Source organism: Delphinus delphis, chromosome 3, assembly GCF_949987515.2.
Source record: "Delphinus delphis chromosome 3, mDelDel1.2, whole genome shotgun sequence".
NCBI lineage: Eukaryota > Metazoa > Chordata > Mammalia > Artiodactyla > Delphinidae > Delphinus > Delphinus delphis.
The window spans coordinates 68032617-68047595 of NC_082685.1; the positions used below are offsets into that span (position 1 = coordinate 68032617).

The following is a 14979-nucleotide window of genomic DNA, read 5'->3' on the forward strand; positions in this document are numbered from 1 at the left end:
ATTACTGAGAAATAATTTTACGTTAACTAAGTAATTAATTACCCAATATATTTCAAATAGTAAATTACTAATTTAATTTCTGCCACATGGATGCATGGTAGATTTATATCTAGATTCCAGTCACTATTACTTTTAAAATAAAAATAAGTTATTTAAAGTATTCTTGAAACACTTCCTCTCTCATTAAGCAGTGTATGAGGGCTACTCCTGTTAACAGTAAAAAAAAATTTTTTACTGTGTTCGATTCCCAGGTTTTCTTAGTCTACACTCTAAAATGTGCCCCATAATGGCTAAACGATATGTCTTGGGTTTTAGAAATTTTAACTGTAGCAAAAATGCCACTAGATAGCATTTTGACCTAACAGTCAAAAATGGGTTACAAAATGTGGGAAAACTACCTTAAAAATTACAAATTTTCAAGCCTGCCTCAAGTATAAAATCAAAACTTCTAAACCTACCAAATTAAGTTTTTGAAGTTTTTACTCATTTAACAAATATTCAGTAACGGTCAACCACTTGCCAAGCACTGTACTGATGCCTCTGGAAATACAGTGTAAGCAAAACAAACGGGATACTTAAAGTCCGGTCCGGGAGACAGTCAAACAATGACAGCAACATAACAATGAACTATAGCCTGAATGATGTGCTCTGAGAGCAAGAACAACTCTGCTCGCTGGGAATACGGTTTTGACTTGTGGACAGAAAAGGGTTCCCCAAGGAAGTCACATATAAGCTGAGATCTGAGGGACGATCAGAATTTAATTAGGCAAGGGAAAGGAGCTAAAGAGGGCACATGCCAGAAAAAGTGAATACAGAGAAGGTATAAAGGCCCTGGAAGGTTGAGGGACACTGACACATTCAAGAAAACGCATGCAGCAGAAAGGAATAATGAGGACCGGAGACATGGAGAAGAACTCAGACTGCGCTGACACGTCTAAGCCAAATTAAAGAGCTGGGTCTTTTAAGAACAGAAACTCACTGTGGGGCATTCAATCTGGGAATGACACATTGGGTCTTTTCACTTTTTTAAAGAAATTTCAGATTCACAAGAAGATGCCAAAATAGAGCAGACTTCATGAGTACCTTAAACCCAGTTTCTGCCCATGATGGCATCCTACATAACTAGACTACGGTGATAAAACCCAGGAAATTAACACTGGCACAATGCGAGTAACTGAACTACAGACCTTATTTGGATTTCACCTGTTTTTACATTCGTGTGTGTGTGTGTGTGTGTGTGTGTGTGTGTGTGTGTGTGTGTGTAGTTCTATGAAGTTTCATCATATGCACTGACTCATGTAGCTACCACCACAATCAGGACACAGAACTGTTCCATCACCCCAACGAAACTCCCACATGCTGCTCCTTGGTCACACCCTCTCATCAACGATAAGCTCTGGCAACCGACTGTTCTCTACCATTTTCTCATTTCATGAATGTTATGTAAATAGAATCATACAGCACACAACTTTCTGAGATTGGCTTTTTTCACTCCACAGAATGCTCTTAAGATCCATCCAAATTGTTGGATATATCAATGGTTGGTTCTTTATTGCTGAAGAGTATTCCATTTTATAGTTGTACCACTGTTTGCTTATCCATTTATTTGTTGAAGGACATTTAGGCTGATTCCAGCTTTTGGCCATTCATATTTGGGTTTTGGAAAAATTCCTCTGACCACAGTATGCAGTTTGTGCCTTAGGGCAGTCAGAGTAGATGCAGAGAGACGATTAAGAAGGATATAGAAGTAGTTCAAATAACGTCCTAGGTTAGTGATTCTCAAATGGGGAGTGGAGGAGGGTGATTCTGCCCCTCTCCCCCCAAGGGTCATTTGGCAATGTCTGGAGACATATTTGGTTGTCAGAACTAGGGGGTATTACTGGTATCTAGTAGGTAAAGGCTGGGGATACTGCTAAAAATCCTACAATGCACAGGATGCCTCCACAAGAAAGAGTTATCTGGCCCCAGACTAAGGTGATGATAGTGGAGATGGAGAGAGTGGATAGACTCAAGCAATGTTTAGGTGGTTAACACTCAGTGACTGACTGGATATGGGGTCCAGGAGGGGGAGAGGCATGACTTGCACAACTGGAGAGATGGTGGTGCCATTCAGTGAGACAGGGATCACTGGAGGAGGTCAAGGTGTATGTCTGACATCCTGGGAGAGGAGGGATTATGCAGTATTTAATACTGGACCTGCTAAGTTCACGCTCCTTGAAACGTCCAAGTACCGGTGACTTGGTCTGCAGCTCAGCAACCACATAAATGCGGGCTTCATCAGTTTACTGATAGTCTCTAAAGCCATGTGCTGAAAAGAGATTCTATGAGAAGACCAGGAGAAAAAAGATGGCCCAACGAACCCTTGAGGAAGAGCCCAGGAGGAAAAAAACAGCCTGCAGAGAAGAATGAAAGACCAGAAAGATAGGAAGAAAACCAGGAGGCTGTGGTGTCCAAAAGCCAGAGAAGAGTGTTTCAAGGTAGGAATGGGCAACAGTATCAAATGCTACAGAAAAGACAAATAGGATGATATATGAAAACGTCAATAGATTTGCCAAACTGGAGATGAAACCTAGTGAGAGCCGTTTCCATAGGAGGAGTGGGGATAGAAGCCAATTTCAGCTGGACTGAGGTGTGAGGTGAAGCAAATGTGTACAACACTTTCAAAAAGTTCTGTTGTGAATGTAGAGGAAAGATCTATGGCAGTAAGTAGAAAACACGTATCCAGGGAAGCAAAATCCTTTCATTCAATACATACAGACAAAGATAATCAGGGACAGAATGGCCTTCTGGGGACTTTATCACCCCCTGATAAAGCTACCTCTTTTCTTCATCTCATTTTTCTACTGGTTATTCATCTTCCTCCTACAGATGCTACCAATTCTCACAGTAATTAGTAGAAATCATATTTAAAGATAAATATTAATTAATGCATTTGCAAAAGAACCTGTACAATGAATACAACCCATAAAATGGAATAATTGGTCAATTTCTTTCTGTCTTTAAAAGCCACACTATTTGAGAATTGGCTTAATGACAATATTGGGTAAATTTTGGATGCATAAACATACCTTTTACTGAAGAAAAGCTCTTGTGATAAAAGTAACAGCAAAATGTCAGAGTTGGTAAAGGTTCTAGTGCTCATTCTCGACACAAAAAGGATATTAATGTATCAGCATTAAACAAAAAGTGATGGGAAAAAAAGTGATGGAAATGGCTTGGAAAATTGAGTCCTCAGTCTCTGGACCGACCCTGATCTTCCAATTTGCTTGTGTCTTGGTTCTTCAGTTAAAAAAAGTAAGTGGTTACTTATAAAGATACAAGAAAAGGTTTGATAAATGTAAAAGCTTGTTAAAAGCGATTATTATTGTTGATTACCGGTTCAAAAGATAACCTCTACTACCCTTTAGTGAGCACTGCTACAGGAAGGTCTGAGTTTTGTCTCTGCATTCCCACTTCTTATCCCAAAATAACTTCCATAAACGTTCACTGACAAAATAGCAGCTGTACAGGGAAAAGACTGGAATGCCAAAATGCGTCACGTTCGCAGAAATCTACATGTTGTCTCTTAAAATAACTACTTGGAATGACAAAAATTCTCTTGGATTGGACAAATTCTGCCAATCTACAGAACAGGCTATCCGGCAAACTTGCCCGAAGCAGTTCCCAGGAACGAACAAAGAGACAGCACAGTCCAAAAGCCCTCTGGAGCGGCGCTAGGCACCGATGGGGGAACCCACGGGAAAGGAAGCTACATCCCATTGCCCGTCCCCGTTTGCTGACCTAGGAGTCTCCCAGGCGGTAGCGGCCTCTCCCCAAGCTCTGCCACGTCTCCAGGCCGCGCCGGGCCGAGCTAAGGTCAATGGGCTCCTGCCTCCTTATCTCCCCTCCGGCCAGCGCGGTGGAAGGTGGAGCCAAACAACCCGGGGCGCCGGTCCCGGAACTGGAGCAAAGTGCCGGATAAGACCCCCGGGCCGCACCCACCGTGTAAGCCGCGGCGGGAACAGCTTGCCTCTCGAAGCGCACCCTGAACCCTGCATGCACCCACGGCCCGCGCCCGGACTGCACGACGGCGTAACTCCCAAACTACCCTCGCTCTCGGGGCGCCTGCCGGCCCGCCCACCTCGCACCACGGCGCCCCTGGGCACCGGTTTGGGAGCCCGCGTCCCGTCCGGCCGCCCGCATGCACCCGCGTTACTGCCAGGCTGACGCTCACCTGCGGGCCGGAGAGAGTGTCTGCGTGGCAGTGAAAAGCGGGGACTACGGAGGCTGAGCTGTAGGACTACGACTACGAGAAGACGAGCAAGATGCAGGAAACCGCTCGCCGCGCACGCCCCCGCCTCCAAGATGGCCACCGTAGGTGCACTTCCCTGCGCTGCCACGTCGGCCGCGCGCCGCCCCGCCCCGCGCCCCGCCCCGTCTCGCTCGCCCGGAGCCCCGACCCGCGGCCGCAAATTTAACCTGCTGGAGTACTTGGGGCCAAAGATCCGCCTGCCCGCAGGGGTGGGTGCTGCCCAGCTCTAGGAGCATTCTGCAGCAGAGCTGCCCAACTTTCCACGCCGCAACCTCCGTACGCGAGAATGGAACCCTTGTTACCGGGTGTAGCTCACTTACTCTGTGCCGTGGCCGCCCGCGGGGATGACGATGAACCAGCCCGGGTCGTCCAGTCCAGTCCCCGCCTCCAGGAAGGACCTTGCTCCGGAAACAGGAGACTTATCCTATGTATTTTCAAAGATTTCCAAATAATAGCGGTTGCATCAAGAAAGAGAGAGAGCACGGTGGCAGCTACCATACTGATTTCCCCCCCAAAGTTCATGTATTACACATTCTTTTTTTTTAATGGAAAACCAAAGATTATCCACTTTCTTAACCTTACGTGCTGCACTTAAAACAGTTCCTGAAAGTCGGTGCTCAATAATGTACACTAAATAAATCAATGAATAGAGTGCAATGGAGGAATATAAAGAATTTGCAATCAGAAGTCCTGTTTAGGTCCAGGAGTGCCCTAATGCTACTTGAGCAGTCATGGGACCTTGTATAGGTCACTTATTCTTCCTAAGTCTCAATATTCCATCTGTAAGATAGGAATAATATTGTTTGCCATCTCTAATCAAGCAGGTAACAGAGTTAAAATAAGACATACGAAAGCACTTTTTAAACTGAGAGGTAAACACATGAAAAACTTGTTTTTATTGTTCCCAAATTCCTTCAGGAACTCATTTGTAGATTTAGCATTAATATAATATCCCGGACTTGACAGCTGAAAGCATTTAAAAATTCCAATACCTCACTGAAACGTTAATACTATTTAACTATGCCCTAATTTCAGACAAAATGACTTGCAGCTGCAGTGGGTTGTTCCCTTTGGCAGTGACTCTTATCCCACCCACTGAGAATGTGTGTAGATGGCTGTCTAGGTTACTCGCCAGAAAGTGCTATTTGGTTTGGTGTTGAAAATAGTTAGCATCTCTATCCTCTTTGGTCTACACCCTTAATAGCTATAAGAACTGTTCCTTTCTTCATTCATTCAACAAATATTTATTAGTGGCTGCAATGTGCTGAGCATCAGTACTGGAAATGTAGCAATGAACAAGACAGACAAGATCCTTACACTGAGAGGCAGATCTTCTCACAGGAGAGGCAGGCTATGAGCAGGAAAATAAAAGAACTAAGTACTGTTTGTGATGGGCACTTTGAGGAAAGTCAATAGGGTGATTATTATTGACACTAATTGGGGTAGGCCACTTTGGATAAGACAGATGTGCAAGCCTTCTCTGAGGAGGTGCGATTTGAGTACAGATCACAAGGAAGCAGCCCTGTGGTTCTCTGAACAGAAGGAAGAGCATGCAAAGGCTCTGAGGGAGGGTGACTGGCAAACTTGCAGAACAAGAAGGAAATCGGGACTGAGAGGGTGGTAAGAAATGAGGTCAGAGAGATAGCTGGGCCAAATCGTAGCCAGCCTTGTAGGCCATCTTAAGGCCTTCGGGTTATATTGAGAGAAATGAGAAGCAGGTGGAAGGTATTGACCAGAGGAGAGACAAGACTTGACTTCAGTTTTCAATCATATTCTGATTGCTGTGTGGACTGTAGGCAGGTGCAAAGACTAAAGCAGAGTGATCATAATGAGATGATGGTGCCTTAGAGGAACTAATGGGATGAGGGCAGAGCCGGTACATGGTGTGGACATATTTTGAAGGTTAAGCTGTCATGATTTACTGATCGATTGGATGTAGCTGTATTAGTTTCCTAAGACTGCCAAAAAAAATTACCACAACTGGTTGGCTAAAAGCAACAGAAATTGGGCTTCCCTGGTGGCACATTGGTTGAGAGTCCACCTGCCGATGCAGGGGACACGGGTTCGTGCCCCGGTCCAGGAAGATCCCACATGCTGCGGAGCGGCTGTGCCCGTGAGCCATGGCCGCTGGGCCTGCGCGTCCGGAGCCTGTGCTCCGCAACAGGAGAGGCCACAACAGTGAGAGGCCCGCGTACCGCAAAAAAAAAAAAAAAAGAAAAGCAAAAGAAATTTATTCTCACACAGTTCTAGAGACCAGAAGTCCAAACTCAAGGGCCAGCAGGGCCTCTCTGAAGGCTCTAGGACAGCATTCTTCCTTGCCTCTTCTAGCTTCAGGGGAGCCAGATGTTCTTTGGCTTGTGCCAGCCTGACTCCAATTTCTGCCTTTATGTCCACATGGCCTCCTCTCCTGTGTCTCTGTGTCTCAAATCTCCCTCTGCCTTTCTTTTATAAACATGCCTTTCACTGCATTTAGGGCCCACCCTAAATCCACAATAATCTCATCTCAAGATCCTTGAGGATCTAGACCCTATTTCTAAATAAGGGTCTAGATTTCTTCCTATTCACAAGTTCCAGGTGGACGCGTCTTTTTTTGTGAAGAACACTGTTCTACCCACTTACATGGGTCATGAGAAACAGGAGTCAACCAAATAAGCAGGATTATAAAATAGGTTTTGAAGTTAACCTTGAACTGCATTTATAAATTGTTTTACTCATCATGTCTCATTTAAACTTCAAAACAACTTTGTGTGGCAGGTACTATTATTATTCCAATATAAGAAATAAGAAAATTAAGGGTCTGAGAATTGTGTGTAGGCCTGGAATTAGAACCCAGAATTCTTCAGCTATACCCCAGATTCTTGCCTGCTTTTGGGGTGGTGGGGTAAGAAGATACGTTCTTAGACGGAGGGCATTGAGGGGAGTCAATGGAAGATTATAGCTTAATGACAGACCTACTTAGGTTTTTTGGTTTTAGCTAGCAGAACTCATCAAATTTTTTTGTACAGGAAGTCTCTAACACATAATAGAGTTCATTTCTGAGCTACAGTGCTATAGTGGAATTTTGCTTTTATTGCTCAAAACCAGAGGCAAATGAAATTACTTCCCACTTGAGGCTTTTTTCAGCTCAATTTGTAGTTAATAGATCTATTCTTAAATAGTCTTAAAACAGTCCATAAAGTTTGTACTATTCATATGAATATTGATGTGTTAATCTCCAGGTGGAGAGGAGACCAGGCTGAGGCTCTGAGCATCTGCAGCATAACTGGGATTAGAGGCAGGGCTGAATCTGTTTGAGAGACCATGGGCTCTGCTGAGAGAACAGTCAGTGAGTTATACAATCAGGAAGGACACATCAGCAGATGTGTCAAGGGTACCGGCTCATGCATAGAGATCAGGGGCTCATACCCACATCCAACTCCTGCAAAGAGGAGATGTAAGTTCCTTTGGCACCTAGGAAGGAGGAGGATGGTTGTCCCAAACACTGCATGGGACATACCTGTACTAAGAAATTATTCATTGTTTATCCGGAATTCAACTTTAGGAGGAAAGCAAGCCATGACCGAGAGTCTGAGAGGCAATGTAGTGTAGATTGGGACACAGATATTGGTACCACATGCCCTGGATTTGAATCCTGACTCTACACCTGCTAGGTCAACAGCTAGCCTTGGGCATGTCACTTAAACTCACTGTGTCTTGATTTTTTCACCTATAGAATGAGAATTATACTAATACTTACCTCATAGTTTTGTTGTTTCTTGGTTTTTGTTTTTTTTTTAATTTATTTTTTTTGGCTGTGTAGGTCTTCGTTGCTGCGTGCCGGCTTTGTCTAGTTGTGGCGTGCAGGGGCTACTCTTCGTTGTGGTGTGTGGGCTTCTTATTGCGGTGGCTTCTCTTGTTGCGGAGCAGGGGCTCTAGGTGCCTGGGCTTCAGTAGCTGTGGCATGTGGGCTCAGTAGTTGTGGCTCGCGCGCTCTAGAGCGCAGGCTCAGTAGTTGTGGCACACGGGCTTAGTTACTCTGCGGCATGTGGGATCTTCCCAGACCAGGGATCGAACCCGTGTCTCTTGTATTGGCAGGCAGATTCTTAACCACTGCACCACCAGGGAAGCCCCTTACCTCATAGTTTTTTTATTTGTGGATTGAATAACTGAATATGTGTGAAGTGCTTAGAACAGTGCCTAAATCACAGTATTCTCTAGATAAGTGTTAGAGGTAATAGTCTCTATATATTCTTTGACTTTTAAATTGCCTAAATATTCACCTGGCAATGACTGTTTTAAACCAAAAAGATTTTTATTTAGGTGAGTCTGAGTTGTAATTTCCAAATAAAGTTTTTATATGCTTCTTTGTTTGTTTTCAACGACAGAAAATTTAGTTTAGTTTTAAACAGAGTGACTCAACCTCTTGATTTGCCCAGGACACTCCCAATTTACTGCCATATTCTCAGCATAATTATTAAAAGCACCCACATTTTACTCTCAAAAGTGTTCCAGGGCTTCCCTGGTGGCGCAGTGGTTGAGGGTCCGCCTGCCAATGCAGGGGACATGGGTTTGTGCCCCAGTTCGGGAAGATCCCACATGCCGCGGAGCGGCTAGGCCCGTGAGCCATGGCCGCTGAGCCTGCATGTCCGGAGCCTGTGCTCCGCAATGGGGGAGGCCACAACAGTGAGAGGCCCGCGTACCAAAAAAAAAAAAAAAAAAGGTGTTCCAATTTGGACAATAAATCTTGTGCTTATCCTAGTTACAGAGATATTAAGATACCCTTGGGCTTCCTTGGTGGCGCAGTGGTTGAGAATCTGCCTGCCGATGCAGGGGACACGGGTTCGAGCCCTAGTCTGGGAAGATCCCACATGCCGCAGAGCAACTGGGCCCATGAGCCACAACTACTGAGCCTGCGCATCTGGAGCCTGTGCTCTGCAGCAAGAGAGGCCGCGATAGTGAGAGGCACGCGCACCACGATGAAGAGTAACCCCCGCTTGCCACAACTAGAGAAAGCCCTCGCACAGAAACAAAGACCCAACACAGCAAAAATAAATAAATAAATAAATAAACTCCTACCCCTAACATCTTCTTAAAAAAAAAAAGTTTACTCTCTTTGCACATGTGAGTTACAGTGTGGAAATGTCAGTACCTGCTCCTCACCTGAACACACGTAATCGTCATTACCAGAGTCCACTATAGTTTGCTTCAAAAAACTAACTTATCTTTCTAAAATATGGATTTATAAAAACACTCTGACTCCTCATTGCCTGCATGGTAAAATCTTAAAAACTCAACTTATCCTTATTTTCTAGACTCTTCTCCTCTTCCTGCATCTTCCTCCATATTCTCCAGGCACCAGCCTCAAGGATATGCCCCCTCCTGAAACCATGTGCCTTTGCTCTGATCAGTCCCTCTGCCTGAAATGCCTTTTCCCTTTCCACCAAATGAGGAATCCTCATTTTTCAAGGACCAGCTCAAAGTTTTCTTCCATTATAAACCTTCATGCGTTGCATTTTTGTTGATTTTGTCTATATTCACTGTTCATTTATAAGCTCCTTGATGGCAATAACTTTGTCTTTAAAATCCCAATATATTCACATGTTTACATAGAGTGACATGTTATCTGCAGACAGTGACATTTTTACTTCTTCTTTTCCAACTGCATTCCTTTTATTTCTTTTTCTTCTCTGATTGCTGTGGCTAGGACTTCCAAAACTATGTTGAATAAAAGTGGAGAGAGTGGACATCCTTATCTTGTTCCTGACCTTAGAGGAAATGCTTTCAGTTTTTCACCATTGAAAATAATGTTTGCTGTGGGTTTGTCATATATGGCCTTTATTATGTTGAGGTATGTTCCCTCTATGTCCACTTTCTGGAGAGTTTTTATCATAAATGGGTGTTGAATTTTGTCAAAAACTTTTTCTGCATCTATTGAGATGATCATATGGTTTTTATCCTTCTGCTTGTTAATGTGGTGTATCACATTGATTGATTTACATATGTTGAAGTATCCTGTATCCCTGGGATAACTCATGGTGTATGATCCTTTTAATGTGTTGTTGGATTTAGTTTGCTAGTATTTTGTTGAGGATTTTTGCATCTACGTTCGTCAGTGATATTGGCCTGTAATTTTCTTTTTTTGTGTGATATCTTTGTCTGGCTTTGGTTTTGGGGTGATGGTGGCCTCGTAGAGTGAGCTTGGAAGTGTTCCTTCCTCTGCAATATTTTGGAAGAGTTTTAGAATGGTAGGTGTTAAACCCCCAACAGCCAAAGCAATCTTGAGAAAGGAAAACAGAGCTGGAGGTATCAGGTTCCCTGACTTCAGACTATACTATTTTGATGACTGTAGCTTTGTAGTATGTATGGCACTGGCACAAAAACAGAAATATAGATCAATGGAAGAGGATAGAAAGTCCAGAGATAAACGCATGCACCTATGGTCACCTAATCTATGACAAAACAGGCAAGAATATACAATGGAGAAAAGACAGTCTCTTCAATAAGTGGTGCTGGGAAAACTGGACAGCTACATGTAACAGAATGAAATCAGAACATTCTATAACACCATACACAAAAATAAACTCAAAATAGGTTAAAGACCTAAATGTAAGGCTGGACACTATAACACTTTTAGAGGAAAACATAGGCAGAACACTCTTTAACATAAATTGCAGCAAGATCTTTTTCAATCCACCTCCTAGAGTAATGAAAATAAAAACAAAAATAAACAAATGGGACCTAATTAAACCTAAAAGCTTTTGCACAGCAGAGGAAACCATAAACAAAACAAAAAGACAACCCTCAGAATGGGAGAAAATATTTGCAAACAAATCAATTGACAAGGGATTAATCTCCAAAATATACAAACAGCTCATGCAGCTCAATATCAAAAAAACGAACAACCCTATCAAAAAATGGGCAGAAGATCTAAATAGACATTTCTCCAAAGAATACATACAGGTGGCTAAAAAGCACATGAAAAGATGCTCAACATCACTAATTATTAGAGAAATGCAAATCAAAACTACAATGAGGTATCACCTCATGCCAGTCAGAATGGCCATCATCAAAAAATCTACAAGCAAGAAAGAAAAACATTACATGATATCACTTATATGTGGACTCTAAAAAAAAAATGGTACAAATGAACTTATCTACAAAACAAAAATAGAGTTACAGATGTAGAAAACACACTTATGGTTACCAGGCAGTAAGGGGGGGAGGGATAAATTAGGAGATCGGGATGGATGTATACACACTACTATATATAAAATAGATAACTAATAAAGACGTACTGTATAGCACAGAGAACTCTACTCAATACTCTGTAATGGCCTATATGGGAAAAGACTCTAAAAAAGAGTGGATATATATATATATATATATATATATGGATACATATAACTGATTCACTTTGCTGTACAGCAGAAAGTAACACAACACTGTAAATCAACTATACTCCAATAAAAAATTTTTTTAAAAATCCCTACAAACAGTAAATGCTGGAGAGGATGTGGAGAAAAGAGAACCCTCCTACACTGTTGGTGGGAATGTAAATTGGTACAGCCACTGTGGAGAACAGTATGGAGGTTCTTTAAAAAAATAAAAATATAGAGCTACCGTATTATCCAGCAATCCCACTCCTGGGCATATATCCAGAGAAAACCATAATTTGAAAAGGTACATGTATCCCAATGTTCATTGCAGCACTATTTACAATAGCCAGGACATGGAAGCAACCTAAATGTCCATCGACAGATATATGGATAAAGAAGATTTGGCGCATATATACAATGGAATATTACTCAGCCATAAATAAAGAATGAAATAATGCCATTTGCAGCAACATGGATGGACCTCGAGATTATCATACTAAGTGAAGTAAGTCAGACAAAGAAAGACAAACATCATATGATATCGCTTATATGTGGACTCTAAAAAAATGGTACAAACGAACCTATTTACAAAACAGAAATAGAGTTACAGATGTAGAAAACAAACTTATGGTAAGAGGGGGAGGGATAAATTGGGAGATTGGAATTGACATATACACACTACTATATATATAATAGATAACTAATAAGGACCTACTGTATAGCACAGGGAACTCTACTCAGTACTCTTTAATGACCTATATGGGAATAGAATCCAAAAACGAGTGGATATATGTATATGTATAACTGATTCACTTTGCTGTACAGCAGCAACTAACACAACATTGTAAATCAACTATAATCCAATAAAAAGTAATTTAAAAAACAAATGTTTATGAGTATTCTATGAACTTTTTGAATTGATTTGAACTTTCTATGAAGATCCATGTGTATAACACACATTGCAAAAAGTACTTAAAATCATCTTTTTTTTTTCTCCCCTAAATATTATTTTGCTAAAAATAATCATGTAGGTGGCTGAGCAAATATGCTTCCTTTGGAAAATTTGAAATTTTACTTTCAACAAGAAACCATGCAACTGAAATGAGTTATCTGGCAAAAACAAGAACAAAAACAAAAAACACACTGATAATATGCAGCAACATATTACAAAGGATTCTAATTTTTTTCTAGACTTTTTTTTTCTTACAAAGTTTAGTTTGCATAATTTTAACTAAGTGTTCCCGAAGCATAATAACTCCTAAATATTTATACCTGTAGTATTGAGTCTCAAGTCTTTGGATTTACAGAACACTCCACTTTTCCCCTCTAGGTTTTATATCATAGTTTAGAAAAGAAAAGGAAATATAAAACAGTTGTTCTTACAAGCACATTCATTTTCAAACAATGTTTAAAGCTCAGAACTTGTATTCATTCTTTTGGCAATTCAGCATTTTCTCTAAGGCTTAGAATTGAAATTTTGGGAAGACAGCCTAGGAGATTAATGACTCCAGTTCACACACCACATACCAACCCAACTGCATATACACAGCCATTTGGTGTCTTCCCACTTGCACTTCTCTTAGAACTGCTGCTGAGCAGGTCATCAGGGTAACGTGGAAAATGCACTAGCTTAGAAATCTAATACTGCCATTAATTAGCAGTGCAACTCTGGAGTTACCTTTCCTGCGCTTCAATTTCTTCCCCTGACAAGTGAAGGATAGATAAGTGATTTCCGTACTGGATGTTAATTATGGTTGGCTTCCTAACAACACAAGAAAAGAAACTGATAAGACATTGTACTTACCAACATAGATGAAAAGTCCTAGATGAAATGTTAGGAGATGGAATTGAGGAGGATACAATGATGATGATGATGATGATGATATTGATATACATTGTGATTAACTAGGTTTTTTCCCCCAGGAATGCAAGAGTGGTTCCATTTCAGAAGAATGTACTGATGATTTAATAAATTTTAAAATAAAATGAATCTGATAACACCCATAGATACGGAAAAAAGCATTTGATGAAGTTCAACTCTTATTCATGATAACTCTTGGTTAACTAGAATTAGAAGGCATCTTTAACCTGATAAAGGGCATCTGCAAAACAGCACAGAAAATGTCATAGTTAATGGTGAGCTATTAGAAGATTTTACTTAAAATAAGTAATAATGGAAAAAGAGATTAAAATTTTTAACAGGGAAAGTAAAAACCAATATTGTTCTCATTTGCAGTAAAACTTCCTATTGAAATGATCCAGTACTTATTCCTTGCACCCCTTTTTCAATTTTTAGTGACTAGTCCATGGCTTTAAAAACCATCTATATTCCAGAGATTCCCCCATTTATGTGTCCAACCATAAATTCTCTCCTAAACTCTAAACTACTTAATAGCTTTAACTAGGAGTCTCATCAGGAGGCTAATTAAAACTCTTGATGTTTCCAAAATAACCCCACTCCACTTACACTCTTTGTGCCCAGTGAATGGCAATTCTGCTTTTGCATTTGCTCTGGTAAAAAACACCTTGGATCAGAGTCAACATCAACAGTGGTAAGTCATGTTGATAGAATCTGCCCTCGATATGATGTGATGAAAATGGCACTTTCCTCTGTAGTCTTCCTCCCGAAGACCCATAATCCTGAGGGATGGTGAGAATAAAGATATATTCTATGGGGTAAGACGGGAATAAAGACACAGACCTACTAGAGAATGGACTTGAGGATACGGGGAGGGGGGAGGGTAAGCTGTGACAAAGCGAGAGAGTGGCATGGATATATATACACTACCAAACGTAAAATAGATAGCTAGTGGGAAGCAGCCGCATAGCACAGGGAGATCAGCTCAGTGCTTTGTGACCACCTAGAGGGGTGGGATAGGGAAGGTGGGAGGGAGACCCAAGAGGGAGGAGATATGGGAATGTATGTATATGTATAGCTGATTCACTTTGCTATAAAGCAGAAACTAACACACCGTTGTAAAGCAGTTATACTCCAATAAAGATGTAAAAAAAAAACAAAAACCCGATATATTCTACAACATCCCTGACCACTATTCCTCAGAACTGTCAGGTTCATCAAAAGTAAGGAAAGTCTGAGAAACTATTACAGCCAAGTGGAGTCTAAGGAGACACGCCAACTAAACGTAATGTGGTGCGGAAACAAAGGCCACCCAAAGGAGAACAAGAAAAGGCTCTTTACTCAGAGCTTGCAAGGGAGTCAGCCATCACCACTGCAGGCAGTGCAGTAGAAAAGCTTTTAGGGGAAAGAAGGGAAGGCTTCAGGTATGCCCTGATTAGAGGCTGTGGCATGAGGAAGCTGTAGGTGAGATATCT

At 41.6% G+C, this 14979-nt stretch overlaps 1 protein-coding gene across 4 annotated transcripts in view; it reads right to left on the reverse strand.

The window, feature by feature from the left end:
• PRRC1 (proline rich coiled-coil 1) overlaps positions 1–4622 on the reverse strand; it is a 43928-nt gene extending 39306 nt beyond the window's left edge. Inside the window, exons 1-2 of one of the 4 annotated variants that reach the window (XM_060008923.1) lie at positions 4214–4330; positions 3069–3279 (exon numbers count right to left, since the gene is read on the reverse strand). The gene's annotated coding sequence lies outside the window, so the exon portion shown is untranslated. The other 3 variants (XM_060008926.1, XM_060008924.1, XM_060008925.2) reach the window with 3 other exon arrangements.
• Between the last annotated feature and the right edge of the window lie 10357 nt (positions 4623–14979).